Raw genomic sequence first — 13,825 nt, 5'->3', positions numbered from 1 at the left:
TGGGTCCATCGGCAAACTTCGATATGTCGTTCTCTATCCCGTTATACAATATCAATTAGACCGCCTGACCTTGGGGAAATTCACATTCAGCATTAATCTCTTCATCATCTTGAGACATTTTATTTACTTTACATGTGTTGCCCAGGCATAGAATGTAAGAGCAGTGAGGTTGTTCTTGAAATGAATATAACACTAGTTTGGCCACAGCTGGAGTATTGCATACAGTTGTGGTCACCACATTACAGGAAAGATGCGACTGCACGAGAAATGGTACAGATGTGATTTACGACGATGTTTAGTGGACTGGAGAATTTTAGCTATGAGAATAGATTGGATAGGCTGAGGGTGTTTTCTCTGGAACCGAGGAGGCTGAGGGGAGATTTAATTGAGGTGTACAAAATTATGACGGGCCTGGATAGAGTGGAAAGGAAGGACCTGTTTCACTTAGCAGGGAGGTCAATAAAAAGGGCGCATAGATTTAGGGTAATTGGTCGAGGATTAGAGTGGAGCAGAGGGGATTTTTTTCCACCCAGCGGGTGGTGGGGGTCTGGAACTCACTGCCTGAGAGGGTGGGAGAAGCAGAAACCCTCATCGGATTTAAAAAGCACTTCAATATGCACTTGAAGAGCCATAACCGACAAGACTACGGACCAAACGCTGGTAAGTCGGGCGATGCTGGATACCTCTTTTCCGGCCGGTACAAACACGATCGGCGGAATGGCCTCCACTGGCGTAAATTTTTCAGATTGTCTGATTCTCTGATATGATTGCCGTCTGTCTCGGCATGGTGATAACATACACTCTACCATAAGAATACTTTAATCAAATTGGTGATTTGATTCACTGTGAGAGCGACGATACATAAATGTGTAGACATTGGCTGCAGCAGCTGGGTTGCACCTTTACTTTTCCTACCGTCTCAGTCTTTCTTTAATCTTCTCTGCTGGTGTTGCAGGTTCGATCAGTCGTCGCCGTTCCATTTCACGCTCAGGCCTACCCGCACTCGGTACTGTCATGGCCTGAACACGTCTTTCGTGTTCTCACAGAAAATGCCACTTTTGCGAGCAGCTTGTCTGGACCGGACTGCACTGAGATGGGACACTGGGAGTATTCAATTAATGAAATCAGTACTTCAAACAGAAAAAAATCTTCACTCACTCATCCTGATACATTAGGGTCTCATTAGAAGCCTAAAAAGCCCATCAGGCAACAACACAAGAGATAGAGATAGGGAGAGAAAGAGAAATGCATGCAAAGAGAATATAGGTTTTCAATAGAATCATACAATCATAAAATGGTTACAGAACAGAAGGAGGCTATTCGGCCCATCGAGCCCGTGCCGGGTCATTTCAAGAGCAATCCAGTTAGTCCCATTCCCCCGCTCCTTCCGGTCGCTCTATATTTTTATGCCTTCAAGTATTTATCGAATTCCTTTTTAAAACCCACGATTCAATCTGCTTCCACCATCCTTTCAGGCAGCGCATTCCAGATTATAACTCCTCGCTGGGTAAAAAAGTGTTTCCTCATGTCGCCTTTGGTTCTTTTGCCAATCACCGTAAATCTGTGTCCTCTGGTTCTCGATCCTTCCGCCAATGGGAACAGGTTCTCTTTATTTACTTTATCTGAACCCTTCATGACTTTGAACACTTCTATCAAATCTCCTCTTAACGTTCTCTGCTCGAAGGAGAACAACCCCAGCACGGGGTAAATGCGATCAATCAGCTTCAATTCATTAATTTGAGCATTAAACAGCTCTTTAAACGTTACTGTGACATTATGGTAGCGTGGCCTCGCGGTCTAAAGTGTTCCGTCAAATTTCGATGGAGGCGTGGGTTTGAATCCCACTGATGCTAGAATTTCTGGCAATGTTTATTTTGATCTGTTCACAGAAAACCCGATTGTCGTGCGATGGAGCAGAGGATGTGAAAGAAGCTAAAAGTGAAATGCAGATATTATTTTCATCAAGGGGACAGGACACGTTTCCACAGGTAAGCGTCTCTCACCTTAAGATTCTTTCCAGCAGAGTGGGACAGTTGATCAGAGTGACCGGGCTCTAGCGGCGCAATCAGTCAGTGCGTCGTCCTTATATGAATGTACAGGGTCGGGAAATGGCGAGGTTGTTAATTGAGTCTCATCTAGATAAACGAATCTTTTTCCTTTTGAACATTTCGAACGGAGCAAAAGGAATAATTGAGGTGTTCCAAAATGCATCAATTATTTGTATCGTCACGTGGTTCCTCTTGTTGCAATAGCAGATGTGATATTTAGTGTTATCAGTTTACAGGAGGTAGACTGCGGAATTGGAGCCACGCACGATGATTTTGATCCATCTGTAAATTATGGGATTTAGCTTGAGCTTTAAACCAGCGCGTTAGACCGCTCAGCCACGATAATTTTCATCTTGCGATCTTCAGGAGCTACTTCTACAGCATAGAATTACTGCAAGCAAGAATTCTACCCCTGAAGCACCAATGCTTGCACGGCAGCCGGATGCATTTGTCCAGTTGGAAACCTGTCTGATGGAACATGCAGTCTGATAGAACCGGAAGTCCAGCAGATTGACTTTTGCGGTGAGCACATGATGAGCCTCCTTCTTGAGAGTGTTTCGCCAATCCAACTCAGAGTGGATTAAGCATTATAAATTCGGGTGGGACTGGAGCCACTTGTATAAGATGAAGTGTAGGGGGTTGTTTCCCTTCCTTGAAGGGCATTAATGATCCTGTTGAGGTTTTGATGCAAAATTTCACTTCCCAGCGCCGAAATCACCGAACTCTGAGCTAAAATTCAACGATGGTGCGATTTGGACACACAACTTTTGCAGTGATAAGAAGAAGTCCCACGTGCTACCCATGGCGCCACAAATCGGCTATCGATTAGGTTATTTCACGTTACCCATATGCTGCTTTGGAACTTTTGCTGCGGTGCAGTAAGTGGTTCAAAAGCTCAGTGGAGATTCAAAGCAGCTCCTGAGAAAGCGACTCAGCGACGGTTTGTGCAATGCATAGTCCTCTCTCTCTCTCCCATTTGCTCACTCTCGCTTTCCATCTTGAGCTCTCACTCTCCCCGTTTATCTCATGAGCGCTGGAATACCAAGGGGTGGAAGTTATGTTAAAGCTGCACAGAGCTCTGGCAAGACCCCATCTGGAGGACAGCATTCAATTCTGGGCACCCCACCTCAGGAAGGATGCATGAACCTGGATGTTCGAGGGGCTGAATGGCCTACTCTTGTTCCTATGTTCCAATAAATGAAAGAATAATTCAAGTATGGAGACCCGAATGTATCAGGATGAGTGAGTGAAGAATGTTTGCTGTTTGAAGTACTGATTTCATTAATTGAATACTCCCAGTGTCCCAGCTCATTGCAGTCCAGTCCAGACAAGCTGCTCGCAAAAGTGGCATTTTCTGTGAGAACACGAAAGACGTGTTCAGGCCATGACAGTACCGAGTGCGGATAGGCCTGCGCGTGAAATGGAAAATTGAGGTGAAATACTCCCACAAGCAGCGGGTGTCTCTGTTTCCATTTCCAAAATACACGCACGCACGGGCCGAATCGATGCAGCTCCTGGGAAATCTGTGAGGCGACGCAGGGCTGCCGTGGATCATTTGAAGCAACTGGCACACACAAGATTCGGCCCGTTTCACGTGGAATCTCCTGTTTCTGAATCTTCTTTCCTTCCTGCTTCATCTGCACCTCCAGCTGCCAGTTGAATTAGATGCTTGATGCAAACACAGCGAATACATGAAACCCATCTTGACCTGGTCAGCAGGGAGAGGGAAAGGATGGTGCTGGCCATTGAGAAGGGATGGATTTTGCACATACCGGGAAAAATAGACGCAAATGTCTCATCTCCCTGCTTCTTTGCTTTGCGGAATATCTTAGCATTCAGAGATGATCTCACTGCCCCCCAGGCCCATGATCCCCACTCGCACTCTCCTACCAATCTCAAACACTTTGCTTAGGTTTGAAATCGTATATGTTTTCACACTGGGATTTAATTTGCAGAAAGCGATGCTGTGATAACCCGGGGCTATTGAGGAGATGCAGTGCAAGAAGATACATAAAAGGCTAATGATAATAATGACTGTTCTCACACTGTGAGCTACAGTTAAAGGCTGACAACATTTAAAGTCTCATGCAGCAGTTCTGGGCCCAAATCTTTCACGTGGCATCTCCTTCGGCTTCTGTCACTCCGTTTCCTCCACGGAGAGTTCATTTGGAATTCCTGTGCTGCTGCATTGCGCATTTTCCAGATCTGCTTCGAGCGCAATTCGCTCCAGTCCATCAATTGCAGATATTAGTTTGATCAAGGGGAGAGGACACCTTTTCACAGGCAAGGGCTGTTCATCCTATTGTTTTTCTGCCAGATTAGGGCAGATGATCAAAGTAAACGGATTGGGTGAACTGTCCGTACAGGTGCCTGGTGGGCTCGTGGTTATGATTCGGCGCTTACACTGATATAATTAATTACATGAAACCAAATAAACTCTACGAACAGAGGAATATTTCTGTAAACACCATTAACCAACCTATAACATTTTGTTGCAGACTGAAAGAAACCCTAACATGGTTACCGAATGACACTCACTAGTTTAATAATGATTTGTTTTGTATTTGAAACGCTTTTCCGACTGCATTTTAGGAGACTGTTTGGAAATGTTCAGTGTGTGTGAGACCAGGAGTTTGGTGCAGCCGTTGTTAAATTGAACAGGAACAGCCAATTGTCGACCTATCAACACAGGAGAAGAAACTCGCCCCCTGGAGGTACATCTGGAGCAAGTTCCAATATAATGAAAAAATTCTGCCCGGGATCGAATCGGGGGATTTTTGCGTGTGAGGCAAACGTAATAATCGCGATAATACAGAAACCGCAACACGGTAAGTATTTTAAAAAATGCTCAGTGTTTATCACACCAGTAACCTGGTGCAACCGCTGATCAATTCCACAGGACCGGTGCTTTGTATCAAACAGAAGTTAGCAGCAAAAAGTGTTATTAATGGTAATGGTGGGACTGAGAAATGCTTAAACAACCGGCACTCTGTAAAACAGAACTCCAATTATCGGTTTAAATAAAATCCTGAACTGACAGAGCGGAGGGCAATTAAAGATTGAATTATATCGCAATTCACTGAATCCAAACAACGTTTGAAGAAGTGAATCTCTCAGGAGTAGGATTCCTGCGCTTTTGGTGAGGAAGTGTGGTTGGCTGCTGCTTTCGTCCCCTGCACTCCCAGAAGCGCGGTGGTGGTCAGTACCGATCGCCATCCATATGGATTTAGGATCCACAAGTTTCCTGTGGAGCTGGTGGCAGAACTGCAGCATCTGACTTCAGATCCGAAAACTAAGTGTTTGAATTACGTTGGGTCGCAGCATTTTCACTGCGGCTCAGGGCTCTGCGACTGATTTTATGTCGGGACAGTGTTTGAGGGATTGGCTGTTCAGCATTTGCGCAGTAAAGCAAAATTACATTTCATACATCAATGTTTTTTTTCTGTTACTTTCTGTTTAGACCCTTTCCAGTTTTATATGGAAACAGATATCAGTATTTAAGGGATGTGCTGAGCAATGTTTGTGGAATCAGTGTAATTAAATTTGATACCTCAATGTTGTTTTTTCTGTAACTTTCTATTTAGACCCTCTCCAGTTTTATATAGAAACAGGTCTCAATTTTTAAGGGCTGTGGTGTGCAATGTTTATGGAATCAGCGTAATTAAATTTGCTTATTTAGTCTATTCCGTCTCCAGCCCAAACTCTTGTCGTTAGATTTGTAACTTCACCGAGTTCAAACTGGGATAAATCCACCGTCCAGCCACTCGGCAATCATAAATTTTAATTGAACTTTACTCTGGCCCAGAGTCACCCGCTGTAATCCAGTCTTTCTCGGGCACATTAACATCATAACCACTGGTTTAAAAGAGAAAACTGCCGTCCGTTTCACTGGAAGTGCAAGAGACAACTTTGTAGACACCGGCTCGTTGGACCTTCTCATTTCAACTCATCTCATTTTCAGCAAACCAGAACGTTACTGAAATAGAGGATGGTAAATAACAGCTCGAAAAATCAATGTTGTCTATCATTGGGTGACTGAGTCTTCCTACATACAGACATACAGACATTTCGGGGCAAGGGGAGTTTGAAGTTCAGAAATAACACAACACAGATTTTCACTCGTGCAAGCTGCACACCCTTTATTTTGGAAAAGTAAACTGATGGTAAGACCGCTGTTACATTGATCACGACAAGCTGAAGCTTTCGCTCGGTGAATTAATGGTTCAGTGCGCAAAACATCGTGTTTCTATAGCGCAATTGGTTCCTGTTAATTAATAATGGTTGGTGGTTCAATTCCACTCACAGAGGGTGACTGTTACCTGAACATTCATTGTCTCGCATTGCCGGGTTTCTAAAGTGCTGCTGTCAGCTGAGCACGGCTGATATTCCAACATTTCGCCTGCGGTTGGAGAGCAGGCACACGAACAATAAATAAAAAACCGAGATTGGCTTCAAGGTAATCAGAATTCTTCGTGACAGACCAGATCCGAAGAGAATGCTCACGGTTTGCCGGAGAGCTGTCTCGCTGTGACGTGGATATTTCTGCAGTGAGCGAGAGGCAAACTGTTTCCCATTTTTCCGTGATGAATGTCGCTCCCCTTACTTTAGAAAAGTAAAATGGTATTCACATTCCGACAGGTTTCAGTTGATTTGTGAGGGGTCATTAAAGGATCCTGCAGCGCTGCCTCCGTTAGCAACAGCAGTTCTGAGCCGCATCTCAGAAGCAGCAACAATCCCATCAGTTTTTTGCTGTTCCCCAGCTCCCGGAGTGAGCGAGACCGTGACAGCAGCACCATTCAGGCCGCCTGTCCGGCCCTGCCCTCTCCAATCACCGGCTGCCGATGGAAAGCAGCGAATGCAGTCTCAGACCGAGCAATATTGCCCTTCCCTGGGAAACTGGATACCACGGCCCGACCAAACGTCCCCATACACCGAGCACAGGCAGAGGAAACTCCGGGGAGTTTATATACTGATCACTCGGCCTTCCAGCAGGATTTAGCGAGAATCAGAGAGAGTGAAACTGCCATTGGGCCTCACTGAGAAAATCGGGGTCAGTAAATTAGAGATTCTGGAGTCAGGATGAGCCAGCGGTTGAGGTCGCTGTATTCAGATCGCAGTTTCCCTGGTGTTGTGGTTTTGAATCCTCAATCTTCACAATCAGTCCTTTGCTTGTACGAAATTCTTTCTTGTGCCTTAGGCTGGAGGTGTTTTTTTTCTGCACAGTTGATTTGCTACTTCCAGAAAACCAACCCGACATCCGTCCCCGTCAGGTTTATTTTTATTGGTTGTAAGAATGTGTAGTGTTTGGGGTCAGTAGAACACGGCCCGTGGAATCAATCCACTGTGACATTGACCAGTTATTCCAATTCCTTTGCCACGAGACTCATCTGGCGAAATGGAAATCCAGATGTGGCTCATTGCAATTGCGATTATTAAATAAAAATGAGTCATGGACACGGCCTTTAGGCCTATGGTCTCAATACTCATATTCGCATGTGGACTTTAAACTTTTTGTGTGTTGTTGATAAAATGGTGAAAAGCAGAGTGCGAATGTTTTTGATCGTTGTGAGTCCTTTACTTCCTCGGTTACTGAATGGTGGGAGATGTTTGTTATGAAACAGACACATATGAAGTATATCTCACTGTATATTGTGCGTGTGCAAGATGTTTTCTGCTAAAATTCGTTCATGTGACTAAAACAATGCCACCATAGCCACACCTGCGGCTAGTCAGCAATTTCTCTTGGACAACACTGACATAGAGCATGGCCGAGTGCACTGAGTCCGGACATTGATGCTTCAGGACTGTCAGGGTGGGATTCGATTTTCGTCTCTAACAAAATTTCCATAGCAACGGAAAGAATGGCGGATGCTGTTGCATAAACATCACAGTCAAACAAACACACACTCTTTGTATCTACTCACTTGAGGTTGTACAAGAGTGGGGGGCACTAGTTAATGTACTTTAACTGAGGCGGCACTAGTTGGGGTTGTATGATAGAGTGTAGCAGCCGTTGCCCTTCTGTATTACTAAGGTGGGAATCCAGACTACTTGTATCACAAGCACGGAACATTTTTAACCAAGTCCTAAAATACCGCCTGTAAGATGAGAACGGGTGACAATTCAACACAGGGAAAACACAGCAAACTCATTTAAGTTTAGACTGTCACTTGTTAACCAAGGTGGAAAGCCAACAAAGTGGAGCATTGTTCAGGGATGTCCTGTTCATAATAGGCTGGAAAAAGCCAATCCGGCAAATTATTACCCCGTCAGTCTGCACTCAATCATCAGCAAAGTGATGGAAGGTGTCGTCGACAGTGCTATGAAGCGGCACTTACTCACCAATAACCTGCTCACCGATGCTCAGTTTGGGTTTCGCCAGGACCACTCGGCGACAGACCTCATTACAGCCTTGGTCCAAACCTGGACAAAAGAGCTAAATTCCAGAGGTGAGGTGAGAGTAACTGCCCTTGACATCAAGGCAGCCTTTGACCGATGTGTCTTCAAGGAGCCCTAGGAAATTGGAAGTCAACGGGAATCAGGGGGAAAACTCTCCAGTGGCTGGAATCTTACCTAGCGCCAAGTAAGATGGTAGTGGTTGTTGGAGGCAAATCATCTCCGCCCCAGGACATCACTGCAGGAGTTCCTCAGGGCGGTGTCCGACGCCCAACCATCGTCAGCTGCTTTATCAATAGCCTTTCCTCCATCATAAGGTCAGAAATGGGGATGTTCGCTGATGATTGCACAGTGTACATTTCCATTCGCAATCCCTCTACTAATGAAGCAGTACGTGCCCGCGTGCAGCAAAACCTGGACAACATTCAGCCTTGGGCTGATGAGTGGCAAGTAACATTCAAGTGCCAGGCAATGACCAACTCTAACAAGAGAAAACCTAACCAACTCCCCTAGACATTCAACGGCATTACCATCGCCGAATTCCCCGCCATCAACAGCCTGGGGGTCACCATTGACAAGAAACTTAACTGGACCAGCTACATAAATGCTGTGGCGACAAGAGCAGGTCAGAGGATGGGTCTTGTGCGGCGAGTGACTCATCTCCTGACTCCCCAAAGTCTTTCTACTATCTACAATGTACAAGTCAGGAGTGTGACGGAATACCCTTCACTTGCCTGGATGTGAGCAGCTCCAGCTTCAATCAAGAAGCTCGACATCATCCAGGACAAAGCAGCCCGCTTGATTGGCACCCCATCCACCACCCTAAACATTCACCCCCTTCACCACCAGCGCACCGTGGCTGCAGTGTGTACCATCTACAGGATGCACTGCAGCAATTCGCCAAGGCTTCATCGACAGCACCACCCAAATCCGCGACCTCTATCACCTAGAAAGTCAAGGGCATATGGCACATAGGAACAACACCACCTGCATGTTCCCCTCCAAGTCACACACCATCCTACCGAGGATATATATCGCCGTACCTTCATTGTCGCTGGGTCAAAATCCTGGAACTCCCTTCCTAACAGCACTGTGGGAGAACCTTCAACGCACGGACTTTAGCGGTTCAAGGAGCTGGATCACCACCACCTTCTCAAGCACAATTAGGGATGGCCAATAAATGCTGGCCTTGCCAGCGACGCTCAAATCTCATAGAATCGTAGAATGTTTACAGCACGGAAGGAGGCCATTCGGCTCCATGCAATCGTAATCCAGCAAGTCCCACTCTCCCGCCCTTTCCCTGTAGCCCTGCATTTTTTCCTTTCAAGCACTTATCCAGTTGCCTTTGAATCTGCCTTCACCACCCCCTCGGGCAGTGCATTCCAGATCCTAACCATTCGCTATTTAAAAACGTTTTTCCTCATGTCACCTTTGGTTCTTTTGCCAATCACCTGAAATCTATGTCCTCTGGTTCTCGACCCTTCTACCATTGGGAACAGTTTCTCTCTATCTATTCTGTCTAGACCCATCATGATTTTGAATTCCTCTATCAAATCTCCCCGCAACCTTCTTTGTTCCAACGAGAACAACCGCAGCTTCTCCAGTCTGTCTAAGTAACTAAAATCCCTCATCCCTGCAATCATTCTTGTAAATCTCTCCTGCACCCTCTGTAAGGCCTTCACATCTTTCCTGAACTGCGGTGCATAGAACCGGACACAATACCACAGTTGTGGCCGAAACAGTGTTTTATAAAGGTTCATCATGACATCCATACTTTTTTACTCGATGCCTCTATTTATGAAGTCCAGGATCCCGTATACCTTTGCAACCGCATTCTCAACCTGCTCTGAAGCCTTCAACGCTTTGTGCACATAAACCACCTGATCTCTCTGGGCCTGTACCCATTTTGGAGTTGCGCCCTTTAGTTTATATTGCCTCTCCTGGTTCTTCCTACCGAAATGTATCATGTCGCATTTTTTGTGTTAAATTTCATCTGCCACGTGTCCGCCCATGCCACAGGCCAATATATAACCTCTTGAAATCTGTCACCATCCTTCACACTGTTCACTACCCTTCCAAGTTTTGTGTCATCTGCAAATTTTGAAATTGTGCCCTGTACACCCAAGTCCAAGTCATTAATATAAATCAAGAAAAGCAGTGGTCCCAGCTTTGACCCCTGGGGAACACCATTGTACACCTCCCTCCAGTCCAAAAAACAACCAATCACCACTACTCTCTGCTTCCTGTCCCTTAGCTAATTCTGCATCCATGTTTCTACTGCCCCGTTTAATCCATGGACCTCAATCCTACTGATAAGCCTACCGTGCGGCACTTTATCAAACACCTTTTGAAAGTCCATATGCAGCGCATCAACTGCTTTGCCTTCATCTACACTCTCAGTTAACTCAAGAAAAAACTCTATCATGTTAGTTAAACACGATTTGCCTTCAACAAACCCATGCCGGCTTTCCCAAATCAATCCACAGTCGTCCAAGCGTCTGTTAATTCTGTCCCGGATTATCGTTTCTAAAAGTTCCCCCACCATTGAGGTTAAACTGACTGGCATATAGATGCTGGCTTTATCATTACATCTTTTTTGAACAAGGATGTAACGTTTGCAATTCTCCAGTCCTCTAGCACCACCCCCGTATCTGTGGCTGTTTGTAAGATTATGGTCAGTACCTCCTGCTATTTCCACCCTTCCTTCCCTCAGCAGCCTACGATGCATCCCATCCGGACCGGGTGACTTATGTACTTTAAGTACAGCGAGCCTTCCGAGTACCTCTTCTTTATCAATGTTTAGCCCATTCAGGATCTCAACTGTATTTACCTTTACCGAGACTCTGGCAGCATCTTCTTCCTTGGTAAAGACCTGTACAATGTATTCATTTAATATCTCTGCCATCCTCTCTGCCTCCATGAATAGCTCTCCTTTATGGTCCCTTATCAGAGTACGGCTCCTACTGCCCGTTTAATGTTTACATGCCAGTTTATGTTGGCCGCCAGTTTATTCTCACACTCTCTCTTTGCCCGTCATTTCCTTTTTCACTTCCCCTCTGAACTTTCCATATTCAGCCTGGTGAATGAATGAATGAAAAACATGCTGGATTTCCGTCAGTCTGAAACAGAAAGTTATTGGTTGATTAATGGCGATTTGAACAACTATTCGTCTTTTTACTGAGTTTAATGAGTTTTGCGAAATTAATACAACAAACTATTTTGTAAAACTTAATCCCCCGAAGGGAACCCGGCCCCGTCTCCCAGCACTGAGAACATTTGAAGACGGCAATTATCTTCCAAGCATTTCCTATGACTGTTTGCACAGCAGAGTTTCCGTAGTGTAGTGGCTATCACGTTCGCCTCACACGCGAAAGGTCCCCGGTTCGAAACCGGGCGGAAACATTTTCAAAACGCCATCCACTAAAAATCAATAAATATGAAAACACGCAAGATTTCACTCTGAAGTGAAATATGAATAAAATACAGAACCGGTATATTTTCCTTTCTCTGTCCAGTTCTGCACACACTCAAACATTACACAGATACCGAAAATATCTCTCCCTCACTTCAGTTTCCTGCCCTGCCAGTGCAGAAATCTCCTCTCAAAGCTACTCATTGCGACTGGTTTTTGTTGATTTGTGAGAGATTATTAAAGGACCCTGAAGAGCTGCCTCGGTTAATAACTATAGTTCTAAACAGCATGGCAGCCGCGGCAACAAACACATCCGTTTTTCGAAGTTCGATGTTCCTACGGTTCCCGGATTGAGTGAGACCACGACAGCAACGACATTCAGGCCGCCTGTCCGGCCCCGCTCCCTCCAATCACAGGTTGCTGGCGGAAAGCAGCAAATCCCGCCTCAGACAGCGAAATACTACCGATCCCTGGGAAACAATATACCACCGAAGCTTTGACAACACATCGCAGGCATCATCTGTCCCGCAAACATCGACACTTGCCAGCTGTTTCAAAGTTTATTGCCTGAACAAGAATTTGATTTCTGCACACTCAAATCACGAGCCGCTTATAGAAATCTCAGAGTCTACCGACTGAGCTACCCAGGCTCAATATACGAAAAGGATCCATTATACAGATTTATGGTAGGACTCTGAATTATCCTTCGTGAACGTCGAACTGAGTTGAAGTTCCCTTTTATAAAATTCTCAGTAACGTGTTGAGGAGAATCGTTGTTTCTGTTGAACATGATGTAAGAAACATAGACAGTGAACTCGTGAGTTTACAATTCTTCTTGTTTGTGCCAAATGTCTTGTCATTCGTTAGCAACAATTAAAATAACACTTTACCCAGTGGCTCAAAAGCTAATCTTGTCCCACTCTGGAGCTGGAAAAGGCCTCTCGACCTTTCATGTATTAACATCTGTAAGCTGAATAATTTCACCCGTTGCACAGCGACACCAGGCAGCAGATTTCCCTTCCAAATTTTCCCCACACGAAACTTCCAACCGATGAATATCCGCTTAACGAAAAAAAGAATTGTGTGTTTGGTTCTTCAGATTTAAAGATTTCGTACCGGCGCCTTTGCCATATCAGCTGACGCTAATCGCCCCCTCTTCCCCTGTAAACAAGTAAACTCGCACCTCCTGTTGTAAGACGGTAGGCCAGAGGAACCCAAGTGCCGACATGGGAACACTAAGAAGTTGATGCTTTATGGAACATACCAGTTGTACCTTGAACTCCGGTCAAAATGTTCGGAGTAAAATGTTCGTCTGTTCTCGGTGAGGCTGAAACTCACAACCTGGGCATTTCTGAAGCTGATAAAAGTGCCGCACGCTGACCGCTTGCGCTACAAGAGCTTCGAGATCTTTCTCCGATTTCTCCAAGAAGCCTCCAATCAAGATGCACTTCGATAAATATCCGCAGTGACCTTTAAAAGCCATGGAATCTGAAACAAAACCCCAGAAGATAAGAACTTTTAATTGTATTATTATTAACTTGGGACAATTTTTGATGGTACTTTAAGGAGGATTTGGGGAAAGTGTGAGACGAAACTGGGAAACTCTCCCTGGGATGTCGTTGATTGAAGAGATGGGAGTTATTTCATTTGAAAACCGAGGCTCGGAACTTTCTGATGGAGCAGTGTGACAGAAGATTGTGGTTCGTGACAGTTGCCGGTGAGATCGAGAGGAGAGGGAGAAAAGTCAAAGTCACAGCTGTGACAGCTCAAGTGCTCCGCTTATCTGTAATATTTAAAAAGTAATGTACACTACGGGGCAAACCGATTTGGTATCGCTTATCAAAAATATTAAAAGACACGGGGTCAAACGCGGATTTGTGAAGAGGGAATGGTTTTAACCCCCAAAGCGAAATCATTCCACATGAATCTGAAGTGTCTTGGGGAAAACGGCAGTGCGAACCGTTACGTT

General features: G+C 45.2%; 1 non-coding gene across 1 annotated transcript; it reads left to right on the top strand.

Moving 5' to 3' along the window:
• The first annotated feature begins 11,773 nt into the window (after positions 1-11,773).
• On the top strand, positions 11,774-11,846 carry trnav-cac (transfer RNA valine (anticodon CAC)). Its single transcript has one exon. It is a non-coding gene; the product is annotated as a tRNA-Val (tRNA).
• Positions 11,847-13,825: the final 1,979 nt, after the last annotated feature.

The sequence above is a fragment of the Heptranchias perlo genome, chromosome 20, assembly GCF_035084215.1.
Source record: "Heptranchias perlo isolate sHepPer1 chromosome 20, sHepPer1.hap1, whole genome shotgun sequence".
Lineage (NCBI taxonomy): Eukaryota > Metazoa > Chordata > Chondrichthyes > Hexanchiformes > Hexanchidae > Heptranchias > Heptranchias perlo.
This window is presented reverse-complemented; position numbering and strand designations above follow the sequence as displayed.